Below are 18,372 nucleotides of genomic sequence, written 5' to 3'. Positions count from 1 at the left end.
CAGGCTACCACATCAGTGGCATATACTGACTTGCCTGTCTGTGTGTGTCTATTGTTATGACGGTGCTTCTATATTCTTTAAGTTTTTTTTTGAGGACTCGTATTTTACAATTATCAACATTGTTTTATTTGGGAAAACTGAAGAGGATTCCATGGCTTTTTTTTTTCACTGGGTTCATCGAAAGGTCTTTTGGACTTGGTTTGTAAACAACCTTTACTGGAAATTACCTGTCTTCAGATAAATACCCAGCAGGGGCATTTTGACTTTGAGAAGATGTTTACAGCGAAGTGATGGGTCAGGAAGCTTGACTCTTGAGATTTTGTTTTTGGTTTTGCTTTGGACAGTGTGTTGGGGTGTGAACTGTTTTGAAGGCAGTTGGAGAAAACCAGCCAAGGGAGCAGTCACCATCAGCACCCTCTTCATCTCTGAGAACTTCCTGGGAATCTAGTATAAAAAAAAGAGAAACAGATGCTGCATTTCTTCTGGAAAGCCTGCCAAACTGATCTTTAGTGTCACCTGAAAAGAATTGTTCTAGAAAGATCCCAATGACAGCTGTATTTGGTGCGCCAAACCAAAAAGGGACAACTGACGTCTTCCCATATCTTTTTTTTTCTTCAAGAATTAGCAAGTATTTGGCCAAAGTATTCTTTTTTGTCTTTTTTTTGTAACAGAGCTCTAAAGAAAAAAATCCATATTTTTTGGTTAACCGGTGTGTGTGAGGGGCACTAAGGTAAAAATGGAACTTTCATATTTCAATCTGTGTGTTATTGCTTTGTTACTGGTTAAGTCTTGTTTTATAATAAACTGGTAATTTTGTTGTTTATTAAAGAAACCTGGTTGGTGTATTTTATTCTGGGATAAAGAGTCGATTATATGATTGACCGTATCGGTAACTGCGTAAACATTTAAATCTATGTTGTGACCTGTAGAGAAGTGGAACTAGAACAAACAGTCCACTCCTCCGCCTCGGTCGTAACAGGTCCTTGTTCAGTTATGCTGTCTTTTATTTTTAAAAAGTCCAATATGAGCCTTAGCAATCATGATGTCGGTCAGAATTCTTCTCCCTTCGTCCCAATGACCTCCATGTTTTTACTACCCGGTGAGCCCCACACGCTGGTCCACACCACAACTGGTTATATTTTACTTATGAACAGAAATGCAAGAGATATTAACAGATGTCTCACAGCATAACAAAAATGCAAGAGATATCCAAATACCTTACAACTGCTTCTTTTACCATAGATAAACTGCGGGACTAAAAGTAGCTTCATATGACCTGTTAGAAATTAAATAAACCATTCATGAGGTTTAAAAGCCAGCTGTCAGTCTATATTGGTTTATGTTTGGGGGAAAAAAGTAACAAAACATGATTTTTATGCCAAATCTCTCTTTAAAAGACTTTGCCTCCTGATTTATGAGCGTGGAGTTGTCATTACTGCAGTCTGGCTGCTCAGGTGGACATGAAAGATCGTAGAACCATAGAAAAATTACAGCATGGAAGGAGGCCATTCAGCCCATCCGTGCCAGCCAAAAAAGGAAAACTAGCCACCCAATCTCATCCTACCTTCCAGCACTTGGTCCATATCCTTGCAGGTTACAGCACTTCAGGTGGATGTGCAGGTACCTTTTAAAAGAATTGAGGGTTTTCTGCCTCCGCCACCATTCCTGGCAGTGAATTCCAGACAACCTTCACCCTCTGGGTGAAAAAGTTTTTCCTCGTGTCCCCTCTAATCCATCTATCAATCACCTTAAATCTTTGCCCTCTGGTAATTGACCTCTCCGCTAGGAGAAACAGGTCCTTCCTGTCTACTCTATCTAGGCCCCTCATAACTTTGTATACCTCAATTAAGTCACCCCTCCGCCTCCTGTATTCTAAGGAAAACAACCCTAGCCTATCCAATCTTTCCTCATACCTGCAACTTTCAAGCCCTGGCAACATTCTTGTAAATCTCCTCTGTACTCTCTCCAGAGCAATTATGTCCTTTCCTGTAATGCGTGACCAGAACTGTGTGCAGTATTCCAGCTGTGGCCTAACCAGCATTTTATACAGTTCCAGCTTTATATCCCTGCTTTTGTATTCTATATCTCAGCCAATAAAGGAAAGCATTCCATATACCGCCTTCACTCTATCTACCTGTCCTGCCACCTTCAGGGACCTGTGGATATGCAGTCCAAGGTATCTCACCACTTCTACCCCTCTCAGTATCCTCCTGTTTATTGTGTATTCCCTTGCTTTGTTTGCCCTCCCCAAATGCATTACCTCACACTTTTCTGGATTGAATTCCGTTTGCCTCTATTCCGCCCACTCAACCAAAACATTGATATCCTTCTGGAGTCTACGGCTATCCACTTCACTATCAACTACATGGCCAATTTTTGTGTCATCAACAAATTTCCTAATCATGCCTCCCACATTTAAGTCCAAATCATTAATATATACAACAAACAGCAAAGGACTCAATACTGAGCCCTGTGGAACGCCAATGGAAACCGCTTTCCATTCACAAAAACATCCGTCGACTACTACCCTTTGTTTCCTGTCACTGAGCCAATTTTGGATCCAACCTGCCACATTGCCCTGTATCCCATGGGCTTTCATTTTACTGACCAGTTTGCCATGTGTGACCTTGTCAAATGCCTTACTAAAATCCATGTAGACCACACCCACTGCACTACTTTCACAATCCTTGTTACTTCCTCAAAAAACTCAATTAAGTTATTAAGACGTGACCTTCCCTTAACAAATCCATGCTGACTATCCCTGATAATCCATGCCTTTCTAAGTGGCAGTTTATCCTATCCCTCAGAATTGATTCCAATAATTTATCCACCACCGAGGTCAGACTGACTGGCTGATAATTATTTGGCCTATCCCTCGCACCCTTTTTAAACAATGGTACAACGTTCGCAGACCTCCATTCGTCTGGTACCTCGCCTGTATCTAGTGAGGATGTGAAGATTATCCTCAGCGCATCCGCTATTTCCTCCCTAGTCTCCTTTAACAACCTGGAATGCAATCCATCCGGCCCTGGTGATTTATCCACTTTCAAGGATGTCAGACCCTCTAGTACTTCCTCTCTCGTTATGCTTATCGTATCTAATATTTCACACTCTTCCTCTTTAACTACATTGTCTGCATCATCCCTCTCCTTTGTGAAGACAGAGACAAAAAATTCATTAAGAACCCTGCCACATCTTCTGCATCCATGCATAAGTTCCCTTGTATATCTCTAATAGGCCCTACCCTTTCTTTAGTTATCCTCTTGCTCTTAATATACTAATGAAACAACTTCGGATTTTTCTTGATTTTACCTGCCAATAATTTTTCATGTTCTGTCTTAGCTTTTCTAATTTCCTTTATTACTTCACCTCTGCATTTTCTGTTCTCTTCTAGGCTTTCTAAAGTTAAGTTTTATGTGATCATCGTAAACTCTCTTTTTCTTTAACTTACCCTGTAAGTTTCTAGATAACCAGGAAGCTCTAGATTTGGCAGCACCACCCTTTATCTTTGTGGGGACATGCCTACAGTGTGCCTGTAGTATCTCACTTTTGAATGCCTCCCACTGGTTTGCTACGGATTTTCCTTCAAGTAGCTGTATCCAGTCCATTTTCTCCAGGACACCTCTCAGTTTTGTAAAAATTTGCCTTTACTCAATTTAGAACTTTTACTCCTGTTTTATCTTTGTCCTTTTCCATGATTATGCTAAAACTATTAAGGTCACGATCTCCAAAATGGCCACCCAGTGTTACTTCATCCAATTGCCCAGCTTCAATACCGAAGACTAAATCTAGAATTGCGCCCCCTCTTGTTGGGCTTGTTCGGTGCTAGCGAAAAAGTTTTCTTGAATGCAGTTCAAGAATTTTGTCCCCTCTGTGCCCTTCACACTGTTTGTTTCCCAGTTAATATTGGGGTAGTTGAAATCCCCAACTATTATTGCCCTATAGTTTTTTCGCTCAGAAATTTGCCTTCATGTTTGTTCTTCTATCTCACTATTTGGAGGCCTATAGTACACTACTAGTAATGTGGCTGCCCCTTTTTTATTTCTGAGCTCCACCCATATGGCCTCGTTTGATTCATTTAGTATATCATCCCACCTCAAAGCTGTTATTGATTCCTTAACCAATAATGCCACCAGCCCTTTTTTCTACCCCTCTCTATCCCACCTGAAAACTCTATATCCAATAATATTGAGCTGCCATCTTGCCCTTCTTTAAGCCAAGTTTCCGTTATAGCAATGACGTGCCTATCTGTGCCCTCAGCGCATCGGCTTTATTTACTATACTGCTTGCATTTAAATAAATACCCTTTAACACTGCCAAATTCCTGTGCTGAACAGTTTTTAGCCTTTGCTTCTTCTGTCTTTGAGTCATGTGCTAATTTTCTGCCCTGAAATTGCCCTACCTAAGACTGCGCTCAGATTCCCATCCCCTTGCCAAAGTTTAAACTTTCCTGCAAGGATATTTGTCCTAGTCCTGTTCAGGTGTAGACTGTCTGGCTTGTACAGGTCCCACCTTCCCCACTACCGATCCCAATGCCCCAGAAATCTGAAGTCCTCACTCCTGCACCATCTCCAGCCACGCATTCATCTGGTGTATTTTTCTATTTCCATACTCACTTGCGCATAGCCTTGGGAGTAATCTGGAGATTACTACCTATGAGGTCCTGCTTGCTAATCTTGTTCCTAACTCCCTAAACTCAGCCTGCAGGACCTCATCCCTCTTCCTTCCTATATCATTGGTACCAATGTGGACCATGACCTCTGGCTGTGCACCCTTGCCCTCCAGAATGCTCTGTAGCCGCTCGGTGATATCCATGACCCTTGCACCAGGGAGGCAACACACCATCCTGGAATCACGTCTGCAACAGAACACCTATCTGTTCCCCTAACTATAGAATCCCTATCACTATTGCTCTCTTGTCTTTTCTCCTCCCTGCACAGCTGAGCCACCCATGGTGCTCTGTTCATGACTCTCGCTGTTATCTCCAGAGGAACCCTCTCTCCCATCGGTACTCAGAACTGAATACCAGTTAGAAAGTGGGATGCTCTCCGGGGACTCCTGCACTACATGCCTTGACCTTGACTGTCTGGCAGCCACCCAGTCCTTCTCTCCATGTGCTCTCTTAAGCTCAGGAGTGACTACCTCCTGAAATGTGGTATCATGTGGCCCTGTTTTGTAGAAGAGGAGCAGGGGAATGCTGCTCAGTGTCCTGGCCAGTCTTTATGCCTCAACCAACATCACTTAAAAAAAAAACAGATTCATCAGCACATTGCTGTTAGAGGGATCTTGCTGTGCACAAGTTGGCTGCCATGCTTCTTACATTACAACAGTGACTGTACTTCACTGGATCTAAAATGGCTGGGATGTCCTGAGGTTGTGAAAGGCACTATGCAAATGTAAATCTATCTTTTTACACAATTGCCTGTACTGACAGCAGCCATGTCAATGGTGGCTTCTGACCACGGCTCACCGCTTGATCCCCACACCATCTCCCTCATCTACTCACCCTGACACCCTACCCCAACCTGCCCCCAACCCTAATAGTCTTATCAATAGTTGTTTTGAACCCTGACCCCCACCCCCCCCCCTCCCCCAACCAACAGCGGTCTCTAACCTTAAGACCATCCCTTTAACTCCTGGCTTACCAACTGTGGTTGGACATATTCCTGGAGGGTTCACATGACCTTCTGTCCAGTCAAACAGTTTTAAAAAAAAATTTTGTGGGATGTGGGCATCGCTGGCAAGGTCAGCATTTGTTGCCCAACCCTAATTGCCCTTGACAACCGAGTGGCTTGTTCAGCAGTTAAGAATCAACCACATTGCTATGGGTCTGGAGTTACATGTAGGCCAGCTCAGGTAAGGATAACAGATTTCCTTCCCAAAAGGACATTAGTGAACGAGATTGCTTTTTATGACAATCGATGATCGTTTCATGGCACCATTACTGAGACTAGATTTCAATTGCAGATTTTTATTAATTAATTGAATTTAAATTCCACCAGCTGCTGTGGTGGGCTTTGAACCTATGTCCCCAGGGCATTAGCTTGGGCCTCTAAATTACTAGTTCAGTGACATTACCACTACTCTACTGTCTTCCCATCTCCAGGAATTTTGCAGTAAATGAATTACAAAAATGGGAAAAATTATAATCTTTATGAAGGCTTATGCTCCTTTAAAAATTCCAAAGGAAAATGAGAGAGACGCCTGGCAGATGTGGGAGATTTGGCAGGCCCAGTCACTTCAGTTAGTGGTTTTGCCTGTATTGTATATTTGCTTATTCTGCTTAACTGCCAAGGTTTCCAACCTTTGCAAAGAGACTCACTTTATATTTACTCTGTTATTGAACTCTGCATAATATTTGCCACAAGACCCTCAAAAGAAAAATTATAATAAGTGTATATAATACCAAAGGCACCCTATGTGAACATGGAGTCAAAATGGTTGCCAATGCAGAGTGTGTGGTTGCCAACTCAGACTGCTACACTTGCATGTATATTTTACTGAGATGTAATGAAATTGTGGTTCTTTTAATCAGATGCTTGTGTGAACTTCCAGCAGCTTATGTGATCACATAGGGACAGGTGGGGATGTTTGGTAGGAATATGGGATTAGTGTAGGATTAGTATAAATGGGTGGTTGATGTTCGGCACAGACTCGGTGGGCCGAAGGGCCTGTTTCAGTGCTGTATCTCTAATCTAAAATCTAAATCTAATCTAAATGCATTGTCTAATGTTTAACACAGCCCCGCTGACCAGGAAGGTCCCAGGTTGGATCACAGCTCTCAACTCAGTTTGCTGATTTCAAGTATAGTTGTTCTGTTAACGCTGCTGCTGAGTCTAGCTACCTCGACATGCACCAGCAATCAAACCAATTCTGCATGGTTCAATTTCAAAATAGGCAATGAATCTCAGTCAGAGATTCATTCTCTTAGAGGTGACCTGATAAACGATCTATAAAATAATTGAAAGGACTGGACAGCATTCCTATTGATAGATCATTTCAGTTTGACAGATTGGGGAGGACCGCGGGACTCGAGTTTAAACTCTTAAGAATTCTGGATGTTAGGCAGCTCTTCTTTTCCCAGAGAGTGGTGAGCCTCTGCAGTAAATGTCTTTACACTTCACACTTGGTCCTTGTGATTTCCTGGACTGGTTTCGATTACCTGAGTGGGTCGGAGAGGAATTTTCCAGAGTATTTTCTCCCTTCTTGGTGCTAGGTTTTTTCACTGGTTTTGTGCCTGTCCTGGAGATTACATGGCTGCGGGGGTTGGGGAGGTCACTGAAGAATTGTTTAGTCGCGATGCTCTGGCCATCATGATGTGGGGTAGACTTGATAGACCAGCTGGTCTTCTCCTGCCTATCAGTTTCGTATTTTGGTTTGGCATGGTGATGAGGGCACAATTATTGGCTTCATTGTGCTATGGCAGAAAATTAACACGTTTCCACATCTGAAGGCTGTCTGGTGAATATTGCTCAAAAAAATGTTGGGTAAGAAGGGTATTCAGATTGACTGGAATGCTGCCCTACAGAGATAGGTTGCCAACACTTAACTCTAGGGTCATGCATGAATAATGACCACTTCGGCAAAGTACTGAAGGTGCCATTGGAACTGTACCCAAGCTTATCATGTCTGCAGAAGAAGAGGGAAGAAAATAAAACCAGACCTGTTTAATTTAACAATAGACACACCAAAAACTATTTGGTGTGATGATTAACAAATTCACTTTGAAAAAGTTGCATAAATGTTGCTTGTTTTCCCTTGTGTTTCAAAGGTTCGGGGCAATCTGATTGAGGTGTTTGAAATAATAAAAGGATTTGACAGAGTAGGTACAGAGAAGCTACGTCCTCTGCTGGGAGAATCCAGAACAAGGAGGCACAATCTTAAAATTGTAACTAGGCCATTCAGAAGTAAAACCAGGGAGCTGTTTTTCCACCCTGGAAATCTCCCTTCGGTAGCTCTGGATGGTGACCGAATTAAAATTTTCAAGACAAATTGACAGATTTTTATTGAGTAAGGGATATGGATCAAATGTGGTAAATAGAATTGAGGTACAGATCAGCCATGATCCATTTAAAGGAACAGGCTCGAGAGATTGAATGGCCTACTCTTGCTTCTATGCATGCTACTATTCAAATGTATATCCTTGGAGTTAATGACTCCTGAAGGTATCAGGGAAGGGTTTCAAACTCTTCTTTTCAGTGAATCTTCCAGACTGCTGGTCTTAATGAGACCTGGCACTTTAAAATTTTTACTTGCACAAGAGAACCTAGTATTTGTATTGCAATATAAATGCCTTTAATAGCTTGCATGGAATTTCACGGCTTACATAAACGAAGCCATTGCCAACTGCTAGAGTCAAAATGTGAATTGTCCAATAATTTGATAGTTGTTTGGTAGTACAGAACTTGAGTATTGCTGAAAATAGAGACATGTTGTCGAAGCTTTTTGTCTTGCACTCATCAGGACAATCCACAAGAATACCAATGTAAGGGAAAGCAACAACTTTATACTGTATGAGAAGAGAGTGATGATTGGTTGGCAAGTGGACTCTGGTAGAGGTACTGCCATGGAGAATGCACCAGTTTATGGTGACTGACAATTGACTGTCGAGCTTTGTTTGACATTTAAACCAAGCAGCTTCATTCTGATTGGTCAAGGCATTGCCTTGAGGATTGAACCAGCGAATGTCTGTCACTTATTTTGTTTAGCTGAAACAGGCGCAATGTGTGTACATGTTCCTTCTGTCTGCAAAGAACAGGGCCCTGTGTATTAATATATGTAGCTTCCAGTACACGCAAATGCACCACACTGTGAGCCCTACTAACAATCTTAAATTGGTTGTCAGCGTAATTCTTAGCACACGTTATTCAGCAAATGTTGTCCAATCGCAGAGTCACATCTAATGTTGGACACTGTGTACGGAGTTTTGCAAGCACGGGTTGTACCTTGAGCGTTGCGAACAGCGGAAGGGACATGTTGTTTGATACGATCCGCCAGTCTTTGGGACATATGGCTTATACACCTAGCATCACACTGGCATTGAAGCTCGCTGTTTCACGCTGCTACTATGCAGTACCTACTCTTGTGTCCACCACTAACAGGATGCTGCCATCAAGCCAAAAAGACATCCTGCCTATCACACAAATGAGTAACATGATATATGAATTTCAATGCCAGTGGCAGCCATTCTATGGTTCATTCCTCAGTGCAATGCCTTCTTGACCAATCAGAGTCAAGCTGTCTGGTTTAAACTTCAAACATAGCTTGACAGTTAACTGTCAGCCACCATAAACTGGTGCATTCCCCATTGCAACGCCTCTACCAATAACAATTCACTTGTCAACGAATGAATCAGCACTCATTTCTCATACAGTATAAATTTGTTGTTTTCCCCTTACATTGGTATTCCTTGCGGATTGTCCTGATGAGTGCAAGACGAGAAACTTAGATAACATGTCTCTATTTTCAACAATACCCAATAATTTGAATTAAGCACTGTGAGTAAAGTGGGAATTTAATGCTAAGAAAAGTTTGAATTATCATGTAGTTTGAATTAAGACACTATGAATGAGAACATAGAATCCTACAGCACAGATAAGGGCCATTCAGCCCATTATGCCTGTGCTGGTTCTTTGAAAGAGCTTAATCCCATCTCCTTGCGTTTTGCCCATAACCCTGTAAGTTCCTGATCCTCAAGTATCCATCCAACTCCCTTTTAAAATTATTTACAGAATCGGCTTTGTCACCTTTTTTACAACAACTTTACTGCATTTTATTTATTACAGTTTAGATGGAGAGAGACTGCAGAATACTGTGGTACAGAGGTATCTGGGTGTCCTTGTACATGACTCTCAAAAGGTTAGCATTCAGGTACAGCAAATAATTAGGAAGGCAAATGGAATGTTGGCCTTTATTACAAGAGGATTGGAGTATAAAAGTAGGAAAGTATTGCTACGACTGAACAGGGCATTGGTGAGACTGCACCAAGAATACTGTGTATAGTTTTGGTCACCTTACTTAAGGAGGAACATATTTGCATTGGAAGCAGTTCAGAGAAGGTTCACTAGGCTGATTCCTGGGATGAGGGATTTGTCTTATGAGGAAAGGTTGAGCAGGTTGGGCCTATACTCATTGAAGTTTAGAAGATTGAGAGATAAACTTATTGAAACGTATAAGATTCTGAGGGGGCTTGACAGGGTAGATCTGAGAGGATGTTTCCCCTCGTGGTGGAATCTAGAACTAGGGAGCCTACTTTCAGATTCAGGAGTCTCCCAATTAAGACGGAAATGAGGAGGAATATCTTCTCTGAGGGTCATTAGTGTTTGGAATGCTCTTCCCCAGCAAGCAGTGGAGTCTGGGTTATTGAATATATTCAAGGCTGAGTTAGACAGATTGTTGATTGATCAGGATTATGGGGGGCAAGCAGGAAAGTGGAGTTATGGCCACAATCAGATCAGCCGTGATCTTATTGAATGGCGAAGCAAGCTCGAGGGGCTGAATGGCCTACTCCTATTTCTTACGTAATTTCCAATATGATTTCTGACACGAGCAATTTGATTGAAGACAAGAGCCAGTGCTGCACATTCCCAATCCCAACAACCGAGTTGAAAAATTTCTCATCTTCCCTTTAGATCTTTTGCCAATTATTTTAAATATTTGACCTCTGGTTATTGACCCCTCGCCAGAGGGAATAGTTTTTCTCTATCAAAACCTCTCATCATCTTGAAAACCTCTATTAAGTCACCTCTTAACCATCTCAGTTCCAAGGAGAACAGTCCTAACTTTTCCAACCTGTTACAATCAGGTGAAGAGGGGGTCAAAGGGCTCCCGTCTTTTCCCTCTCCTTGTTTAACCGCATAAGGTTTATTTCTTTTTGAAGTGGGTATACTTGCCAATTCAGTGAGTGTTTAACTGTTTACGCACCATGATCATAAGAACCAATTAGACAGGTTTTCTTGAGGTTTAACAAATAGGTTAACTTTACGATACTTAAACTGATCTAAGTAGAATAACAAAATATGCTCCATCTTTCTCACACACACACACTTGAAGTTCTCTCTGTCTCACTCACACAATCCCCACTCTGTAAACTCTGTGTGTGGGTAGGATAAATTGGTCAAATTAGAGTCCATAGAAATAAAAGGGGTATACAGGCTGTGGAGGTTGATGACTCGGCTGGCTTCAGACTAAATTCGGTGGTCGTGTGACTTTCCTTTGGTCCTGAGGCTTCCAATTTGAAGATTGGACAGCTGATTCACTGTTTCTCCTGGCGACAGTAGGGCAGCTGATTTCCTTCAAGGAGTCTCTGTCTGCAGCAGGGGCATCCCTGGGTGGTTATGGTCAGCAAGCAGGGTTCGAAGGTGGAAATGTGGATTGTAGAAAGAGAGAGAAAGGAACGAGGGATCCCACTCAGGTCTTCTCTCTTCATTGTCTAGCTGCTTGTCTCACTACAGAGAAAACACCAGCTTAAGCACATGGAGGGTGGGCCTGTCACATGACCATCACCCAGTGATTACTAGTATACATTCCCTCTTGCAAATCAGTCCATGTCTCAGAATTCTCTTCTCACAGCTAGAGTCCCAGTGTTAAAGTGATGAGTTTGAATGGTTTGTCTCTACCAGTTGAATATTCAGCTAATGGCCTTGACGCCTTGCTGTTGGGAGCAGGTTAGTTGGTTTGCTCAGATTCCCCAGGTCATTGATCTTGATGGGTCTGTGCAGGCATGCTGTCTCCATCTCATTGTGTTGGAATGTGGAAAGTACAGTGATGCAAATTGGGGTGGCCACCTTTAGCTGCCAGTATCGAGTCACCTCTCATTCGTTTTTTAAAAATTTAATTAAGGTTTCCAGCCGGTGGATTCAAAATCATCATTTGACATAGCACGTGTTCGTGACAAACCTCTCCCATAACTGAAGTCCCTCATCTCTGGCCCCATCCTGGTAAACCTCCTGTGTACCCTTTCTAAGGCCTTTACATCTTTCCTAAAGTATGGTGACCAGGATTGGGCACAATACTCCAGCTGAGGCCTAACCAGTGATTTATAAAGGTGATATATATTTAGATTTTATCATACCATAGATCATGGTTGACCCAGTGTATAAGAAGATTCAATTTTCCCAGCCCCAAAAATCATGTTTTTGCATACACTCAGCGTATAAGTCTACGCTCCCCCCCCCCCCACCCCGCCCCCTTCAGCCACGACCTGCTATACTCGCCTCAATTTTTCGCCCCACAAATGCATATTTTGCTTACCTTCTATGTGGGCGCAAGGGATTAAGCAGGCGATACAGTGTTCCAAAGATGCACAAGAGTTTGACATGCCCACACAGAGAAGACCCGCAAAGTGAACGACGAAGAGAAATTGATCCTCCAGCAAAATGAATGAAATATGAAGCTGGTTTCAAGCTAAAAGTCGTAACATTTGCTAACTCATCAAATAACTGTGCTTGCAGCAAGGGAATTCAATGTTAGTGCGAGAATGGAAGAAGGAATCCGCCCTGGAGAAGATGCCCAATATCAAATGCGCCATGAGAACAGGGACCAGTCACTGGCCTGATCTTAAAAAGGATGTATCGGAATGGGTCCTCTAAAATCATCAGAATGGTTACATTGTCACCAGAAATGCAATGTGTATACACTTAAGTGGGACAAATCACCCTGAGTCCAGTAAAGGTTTCCAAGCAACAGCTAGTTGGTGTGGCCACTATATGGAACGAAAATGTCCAGTATTGCGGCAGAGGACCAAGATTGCTCAGAGACTGCCAAAATTACCAGTTTCCAGCGGTTCTTCAGCAGCAAAAATGATTTGATTGTGGTTAGCGGTATCTTTGTAGAATTAACCTATTCAATAAACCATGCCACATTAATATGAATTACCGGCATTTTGTTTTTTTCACATTTCAAAATGGCAACCACCCACACCTACAAAGGCGAATCACATTTTATACGCCGCAGTCTGCGATAATACTTGTACATCTCATAAGTCCAACCTTTCTTCTGTGCTTTAATAATGTTTCCAGAGCAAACCAATTTCAACATATGTATGGCCTCCAAATTGTTGTATAGAAAGTTTCTATTCATCATTAACAACGGAATTAATCTTTTTGCTCTAGCCAGAAGGGTGAAGATCAGTCTTCCCTCAGACTTACTGATGACTGACAGTGTGGATATAGCATAATCAATGTAATGAGTTTTCAGTGTGGGGAGTTATTGACTTTGATTATTTACTCCCAGTTCTTCCATTGGGTCACTTTGGGCATGTCATAAAGCACTTTACACCCAGTGAAGTACTTGGGAAGTGTAGTTATAATGTAAGAAAATGTGGCGGCTAATTTGTGCAGAGCAAGTGAGCAACAGATGTGACCAGATAAGCTTGCCTTTGTTACCGCTACACTCAACATGGGACTCGGGATGATAGCATAGTGGTAATGTTAATGCACTAGTAATATAGAGTCCCGGACTAATGCTTCAGAGTCATAGAACAAAGAAGAACAAAGAAAATTACAGCACAGGAACAGGCCCTTCGGCCCACCAAGCCTACGCCGATCCAAATCCTCTATCTAAACCTGTCGCCTATTTTCTAAGGGTCTGTATCTCTTTTCTTCCTGCCCATTCATGTATCTGTCTAGATACATCTTAAAAGACGCTATCGTGCCCGCGTCTACCACCTCCACTGGCAATGCGTTCCAGGCACCCACCACCCTCTGCGTAAAGAACTTTCCACGCATATCCCCCCTAAACTTTTCCCCTTTCACTTTGAACTCGTGTCCCCTTGTAATTGAATCCCCCATTCTGGGGAAAAAGCTTCTTGCTATCCACCCTGTCTATACCTCTCATGATTTTGTACACCTCAATCAGGTCCCCCCTCAACCTCCGTCTTTCTAATGAAAATAATCCTAATCTACTCAACCTCTCTTCATAGCTAGCGCCCTCCATACCAGGCAACATCCTGGTGTACCTCCTCTGCACCCTCTCCAAAGCATCAACATCCTTTTGGTAATGTGGCGACCAGAACTGCACGCAGTATTCCAAATGTGGCCGAACCAAAGTCCTATACAACTGTAACATGACCTGCCAACTCTTGTACTCAATACCCCGTCCGATGAAGGAAAGCATGCCATATGCCTTCTTGACCACTCTATTGATCTGCGTTGCCACCTTCAGGGAACAATGGACCTGAACACCCAAATCTCTCTGTACATCAATTTTCCCCAGGACTTTTCCATTTACTGTATAGTTCACTCTTGAATTGGATCTTCCAAAATGCATCACCTCGCATTTGCCCTGATTGAACTCCATCTGCCATTTCTCTGCCCAACTCTCCAATCTATCTATATTCTGCTGTATTCTCTGACAGTCCCCTTCACTATCTGCTACTCCACCAATCTTAGTGTCGTCTGCAAACTTGCTAATCAGACCACCTATACTTTCCTCCAAATCATTTATGTATATCACAAACAACAGTGGTCCCAGCACGGATCCCTGTGGAACACCACTGGTCACACATCTCCATTTTGAGAAACTCCCTTCCACTGCTACTCTCTGTCTCCTGTTGCCCAGCCAGTTCTTTATCCATCTAGCTAGTACACCTTGGACCCCATGCGCCTTCACTTTCTCCATCAGCCTACCATGGGGAACCTTATCAAACGCCTTACTGAAGTCCATGTATACGACATCTACAGCCCTTCCCTCATCAATCAATTTTGTCACTTCCTCAAAGAATTATATTAAGTTGGTAAGACATGACCTTCCCTGCACAAAACCATGTTGCCCATCACTGATAAGCCCATTTTCTTCCAAATGGGAATAGATCCTATCCCTCTGTATCTTCTCCAGCAGCTTCCCTACCACTGACGTCAGGCTCACCGGTCTATAATTACCTGGATTATCCCTGCTACCCTTCTTAAACAAGTGGACAACATTAGCAATTCTCCAGTCCTCCGGGACCTCACCCGTCTTTAAGGATGTTGCAAAGATATCTGTTAAGGCCCCAGCTATTTCCTCTCTCGCTTCCCACAGTAACCTGGGATAGATCCCATCCGGACCTGGGGACTTGTCCACCTTAATGCCTTTTAGAATACCCAACACTTCCTCCCTCCTTATGCTGACTTGACCTAGAGTAATCAAACATCTGTCCCTAACCTCAACATCCGTCATGTCCCTCTCCTCGGTGAATACCGATGCAAAGTACTCGTTTAGAATCTCACCCATTTTCTCTGACTCCACGCATAACTTTCCTCCTTTGTCCTTGAGTGGGCCAATCCTTTCTCTAGTTACCCTCTTGCTCCTTATATATGAATAAAAGGCTTTGGGATTTTCCTTAACCCTGTTTGCTAAAGATATTTCATGACCCCTTTTAGCCCTCTTAATTCCTCGTTTCAGATTGCGCCTACAATCCCGATATTCTTTCAAAGCTTCGTCTTTCTTCAGCCCCTAGACCTTATGTATGCTTCCTTTTTCCTCTTAGCTAGTCTCACAATTTCACCTGTCATCCATGGTTCCCTAATCTTGCCATTTCTACCCCTCATTTTCACAGGAACATGTCTCTCCTGCACGCTAATCAACCTCTCTTTAAAAGCCTCCCACATATCAAATGTGGATTTACCTTCAAACAGCTGCTCCCAATCTACGTTCCCCAGCTCCTGCCAAATTTTGGTATAGTTGGCCTTCCCCCAATTTAGCACTCTTCCTTTGGGACCACTCTCGTGTTTGTCCATGAGTATTCTAAAACTTACGGAATTGTGATCACTATTCCCAAAGTAGTCCCCTACTGAAACGTCAACCACCTGGCCCGTCTCATTCCCCAACACCAGGTCCAGTATGGCCCCTTCCCGAGTAGAACTATTTACATACTGCTCGAGAAAACCATCCTGGATGCTCCTTACAAATTCTGCTCCATCTAGACCTCTAACACTAAGTGAATCCCAGTCAATGTTGGGAAAATTGAGTTCACCACCACAGCAGCTTGGGGGAATTTAAATTCAATTAATGAATTCAATCTGGAATAAAATGCTAATCTCATTAGTAATGTTCATGAAACTACTGGATTGTTGTAAAAACCATCTGGTTCACTAATGACCTTACCCAGTGTGGCCTACATGTGACTCCAGACCCACAGCTGACTCTTCTATAAAAACAAAATATTGCAGATGCTGGAAATCTGAAATAAAAACAAAGTGCTGGAAATACTCAGCAGGTGAGGCAGCATCTGTGGAGAGAGAATCAGAGTTAATGTTTCAGGTCTGTGACCTTTCGTCAGAACTGGCAAAGGTAAGAAAAGTATTGGGTTTTAAGCAAGTGAAGGGAGGGGTGGTGGTGGGGAAGAGAATGAGAGGGAAGGTGCGTGATGGGGCAGAGGGCAGGAGAGATTAAATAACAATGATGTCATGGGATAAAGGCAAAGAGCGTGTTAATGGTCGTGGTGAAAGACAAAGCATTAGTCCAGGGAGTGTTAATGGCAGAATAATGAGCAGCTCTGTCCAAAAGCACAACATGAAAAACAGGCACATTGTTTAAAAAAAAAAAAAAATTTTTTTTATAAAGAAATAAAAAAAATACCAGTCATGCCCTGAAATTGTTGAACTCAATGTTGAGTCCGTAAGGCTGTAGAGTGCGTAATCGAAAGATGAGGTTCTGCTCCTCGATCTTGCGTTGATGTTCACTGGAAGACTGCAGCAGGCAAGGACAGAAATGTGGGCATGAGAGCAGTTGGGGTCTGTTGAAATGGCAAGTAACCAAAAGCTCGGGATCATGCTTTTGGACTGAGTGGAGGTGTTCCACAAAGCAGTCGCCCAATCTATCTTTGGTCTCTCCCAATATAGAGGCAACTGCATTCTGAGCAGTGAATCCAGTATACTAAATTGAAGAAAGTACAAGTAAATTGCTGCTTCATCTGGAAGGAGTGTTTGGGGCCTTGGATGGTGAGGAGAGAGTAGGTAAAAGGGCAGGTCTTACACCTCCTGCGATTGCATGGGAAGAGGACGAGGTGTCGAGTGATGGAGGAGAGAGGAGGTAAAAGGGAAGGTATTACACCTCCTCTGATTGCGTGGGAAGGAGACGAGGTATCGGGTTATGGAGAAGTGGACCTGGGTGTTGCGGAGGAAACAGACCTTTCGGAATGCTGATGGGAGGGGAGCGGAGGGGAAGATGTGTTTGATAGTGGTATCATGCTGGAGGTGATGGAAATGGTGGAGAATGATCCTTTGGATGTGGAGGCTGATGGGGTGGAAAGTGAGGACAAGGGGAACCCTGTCACAGTTCTGGGAGGGAGGGGAAGGGGTGAGGGCAGAAGTGCAGGAAATGGATTGGACAGGGCCCCTGCTGAGTATTTCCAGCACTTTCTGTGGTTGGCTCCTAACTGTCCTCTGAAATGGCCTAGCAAGCCTCTCAGTTGAATAAAACCACTAAATTTAGGGCAATTAGGGATGGGCAATAAATGCTGGCCTTGCCAGCTTCCCACCTTGCACACTCCTGTGAAGCACCTAGGGCTGTTATATTACGTTAAAGGTGCCATGTAAATGCAAGTTGTTATTGAACCATGTGAACTCAAGGTAGAATGCTTGCTGAGAGCATAGATTTATGCAGTTGCTTGCTGAAATCATAAATGCTTGCACAATGTAATCTTCATCTCAATGTTGCACATGAATATCTGATGGTAGAAAATGTTGAAATCAATTGGCAAAATTGCTTTGTGCCTTTAGATAATCTAAGCTGCTGCAATGGCTAAATTTATATTGAAACAGCACCTGGATAAACACGCAAGCCACATGAGGTAAAGAGCAGTGGTTCCCTCTTTCATCTTGTGTATAAGAATTTCTCATGAGAAAGCTCTGTGTATTACACTCATGCATTTTACAGGTTAATGTTGAGAGCAGCTAAAACTTGACAGTGGGAGAAATTGACTATGACCCAGGCAGCTTTGCATCCCATAATATTTCAGATACTGCACTTAAAATATGTGTATCGGCCATGGCTTAGATGATAGCACTTCCGCCTCCGATTCAGAAGCTTGTGGGTTCAAGACCTACTCCAGAAACATGAAAATCTAGGCTAGTGCTGAGGGAGCACTGCACTCTTGGAAGTGCTGTCTTTCAGATGAGACCCCCATTTCAGAGGCCCCGTCTGACCTTTCAGATGGATGTAAAAGTTCCCATAGCGCTATTTCGAAGAACAACGGGGGATTATCCTCGGTGTCCAATATGTATCCCTTAATCAACATCACTAAAACATCATTATTGCAATGGCATTTGTGGGGGTTTGCTGCACACACATTGGCTGCTGAGTTTCCTACATCACAATCATGACTACATTTCAAAAAGTATTTAATTGGCTGCAAAGCATTTTGGGATGTCTTGTGGTTGCGAAAAGCGCTAT

At 42.9% G+C, this 18,372-nt stretch overlaps 1 protein-coding gene across 1 annotated transcript in view; it reads left to right on the top strand.

Annotated features, from left to right (window-relative positions):
- sec22a (SEC22 homolog A, vesicle trafficking protein) overlaps window positions 1–18,372 on the top strand; it is a 65,190-nt gene that overhangs the window by 3,429 nt on the left and 43,389 nt on the right. The gene's annotated exons all lie outside the window — the stretch shown is intronic.

This window comes from Heterodontus francisci, chromosome 7 (assembly GCF_036365525.1).
Source record: "Heterodontus francisci isolate sHetFra1 chromosome 7, sHetFra1.hap1, whole genome shotgun sequence".
Taxonomy (NCBI): domain Eukaryota; kingdom Metazoa; phylum Chordata; class Chondrichthyes; order Heterodontiformes; family Heterodontidae; genus Heterodontus; species Heterodontus francisci.
The sequence above is the reverse complement of the archived record's forward strand: the minus strand, read 5'-3'. Positions and strand labels throughout refer to the sequence as shown.